General features: G+C 44.4%; 1 protein-coding gene across 4 annotated transcripts in view; it reads right to left on the bottom strand.

Annotated features, from left to right (window-relative positions):
* Nucleotides 1–3304, bottom strand: part of LOC118427409 — a 36833-nt gene that overhangs the window by 8667 nt on the left and 24862 nt on the right. The window lies entirely within an intron of this gene.

The following is a 3304-nucleotide window of genomic DNA, read 5'->3' as shown; positions in this document are numbered from 1 at the left end:
TCGCTACATATCGAACGATCCCCCTTCCGCGCCGAAACGTACGTGCAGCATTGTTGTTTTTACATACAACACAGGCCGGCATTGTGAATGGCGCGAAATGTCGGCTTCGTTTCAGAGTCCGTGATTTGTTTTGAATGAACCCCTAGCAATCTCCGCCAAAGCTACATGATTGAAAAACCGACCAGTCCAGATAATTTACCCGAGAAACAGAAAATAAAGTGAGAGGCGAGGCGTAACTCGCACGATCTGTACAAGTTGCGGTGCTATCTGTTTCGGCGCGAAAAGGGGGTCGTTCGATATGTAGCGATCAAGGGTATGTTGTCAGAGGAAAAATGGTTTTTTTAATGTCCCTGCCAGTTGGACAATTGTGAATTCAACCAAAATTCGTGGAAGCTTACGTGTAATTATCGCTGTGCTGTCCGGAAAGGAGAAGGTAAGAACTGACCCGAACTCGCTCTTGTAATAGTCCAGAAAGGCACGGTGCGTGAACCTCCCCCACCGCCATTGTTTTGATTTCGTCCCGTCGCCGCGCGGTTTACTCGCAGGCAAGCTTATTCATGTTCAGTCTCCCGGGGACTATGGCTTCGTAGACAGCTCACAATGCGACTTACAGGTCCACGAAAGTAATTTTCAACAACAACAAACTGAACTCCAGAATGGCGGGGTGATTATTCACCGCTGAGAGGACCGAGGTTCACCGAGAAAAATGGCTGGCTAGAAGTTTTGGATCCGTGACGTCATACAATCTCAGACGATCAGAACGAGGCCATTACGTCATCGGCCAGCGCGGCGGGGAGAGAAGGAGAGCGCGAAGTTCAAACGTGTCTACAGGGTCATATTAGGCGGATCAATGTAAAAATTGACGTACATCAACTTTTTAATGAGTAAACTACTGGAAAATAAAGAATTGAAAATTTTCTGATGCTGTCCTTTAACGTCCCGTCCTAAAGACTGCAACCCTTTCTGGCAGCGTGCATGTTGGGTGAGCGACACAACCGGAATCAAACTCACAGCTTTTAGTTCCAGCGGCAGGGCCGCTAACTACTGGACTACGCACCCAACGCTAGCTCCACTGCAGTTCTGTAGAAAGCTAAGGGGCACATTATCGAACTTGACCTTCTATAACCTCTGCGCACATTCCAAATATCATTAGGATCCAAACACAGCTCCTTGAGTCATGCTGTCCAAAAACACACACACACAAACTGCACCAAAAACAATCTGAAGAAGGTAATCATTGTAATGTGTGCACCCCTGATAAAAACTGTGTAGTACGTACACACTTGTTGGTAGTAATAGATGTCAGACAGAAGGAACAAGATTTAGGGTAAATCTAAATTGGCACTTAATTTCCTGTGCACTGCTCGGAGGGGTCATGTACAGTCCATGCCCTGACCTTATCAGGCACTGCAGATTTCCTTTGACGATGTTTTATTTCCCAGGGTTACACTCAGGAGGGATGGCTATGACCTGACTGCTTTTGGCCTTTCCTCATCCTCAATGATTTTATTTCCTATCCTCTCAGCAAACCTTTGCTTATGCCAAGGAAAGATGTTAATATTTCTAGATACAGTCCTGAAGAAATGGGGTTGGTAGGTACGGGTTCTCTTTAAACTGTTTCTCTTTCTTTTACAATTGGTCTGAAGTGATCCAACATTAAATACAGTTAGCAATGCAAAAGACTTAATTAATATCTTTTTCATTTGTCCATTATTAGCTACATGCAAGAACCTGCAAAGTAACAAACTTGATGCATACTGTAGAATACCCTAATAATGAAAGCTACATGGTTTACAAAACAATATACTTCTTCAAGTTCTTGTTAGACATAACCCCAGCATTCCCAGCAACTTGAGTTGGTACACTAATCCTTAAGATTATACAACAAATCTTAAAGGAAATCAAACAATTAAGAATCTAATTTGAACTGCCAGGCTGTTACATGAAGGGAGGTGATCCTTTTATGTACTGTCACGCATGTTTTTGAATTCATGCTGATCCCTTAATTGATGTAAAGTTTATTTGCAAGTTCGTGTCCGAGGGCTAATTGCAAGTACATGGTATAAACATGGTGTCAATGGACAGTCATGAACAATATTCTACTCTAATACTAGTGTTGGCTATTTCTAAACAGGTTGGGTTTTCCTTCTTTTTTGGAAGCAGAGGGAGACGAAAAGCCCAACATTTTCTAGAATTTGCGGGTTCTGCAATTTCAAGAGAAAAGTGGCTTTTGGTTCGTCTGTCAATGTGGGGAAGTTGGGATAAGTCTTTGTGGCTTCTCTAAACAGACTCAGTGATTCTTTCGGTTTTGTGGAATGAACATTTGGAAATGAATTGATGTTGACTTCATGACAATTCATAATAATATGCACTTTGCAGAAAAACTTTTTAAGATTGCAGAGAAAAATTTATGTCCTGGTCAAAAGATATGAACAGTGGTGCAGTACAAACAACAGCTGCCAGGAGGAGCAAACTTGACCTTTGGCCTTAGACTTTTCAAGACCAACCCATATACCAAATATCATCACAATCCATCCAGCCATTCTTCAGTTATGATTACCACAAATATCTAGAACACAAACAGACACACATACACCCCGACCAATCGAATGGGGACATCCCTCGCGAATGTGCACACTCCTCTAGAAAATAGGACACTCCTCGGCTTTCAAGGGGGCGCTCCTCTTGGAAAGGGGATGTTTCTCCCTCAATTAGGGGACGCTCCTCCGGAAATGGTATGGTCATCGGGCATAGGGGACGTCCCTCCAACACCCCCGCCGGCCCGTGGAATCGGCCGCTAATCCGACAAATCCCTTTCTAGCTCATCTAAATCACAACATCCAAAACTTTAACCCCGTCAGTGCTCTCGACAAACGTCATACCTCGCCAGGTAATGATAGTTTTTTAATAAAAATTGAGGCATGTTGGAAAAAAAGCCGCCCGCACGGCAAAACATCACCAGTCTTCAGTGTTAAAATGGCGGCGTACCGCACGCCCGGCAAGCAAAACATCGAGTTTTAGCTTGAATATCCGCGTGCTTGTCGAGTTTTAAGGCCTCCCTCCCTAACACACGTACATGGGAGAAGTTTCTAACACGATGTCAGGCGTAGTTATCTGTTATGGCTTGTGAAAAGGCCGCGGTTTACTGGAAACGCCCGGTATTACGGCTTACCGTGACAGAGACCCGGCGCCCGTACGTGTGCTGGGGAGGGAAGCCAGTCTCGACAAGCACACGGATACGGTATCGGGCCATGTAGCCGCGTTGTACAAAAATCCTGAAAACTACGTCTGACATCGTGTTAGA

The sequence above is a fragment of the Branchiostoma floridae genome, chromosome 12, assembly GCF_000003815.2.
Source record: "Branchiostoma floridae strain S238N-H82 chromosome 12, Bfl_VNyyK, whole genome shotgun sequence".
NCBI lineage: Eukaryota > Metazoa > Chordata > Leptocardii > Amphioxiformes > Branchiostomatidae > Branchiostoma > Branchiostoma floridae.
This window is presented reverse-complemented; position numbering and strand designations above follow the sequence as displayed.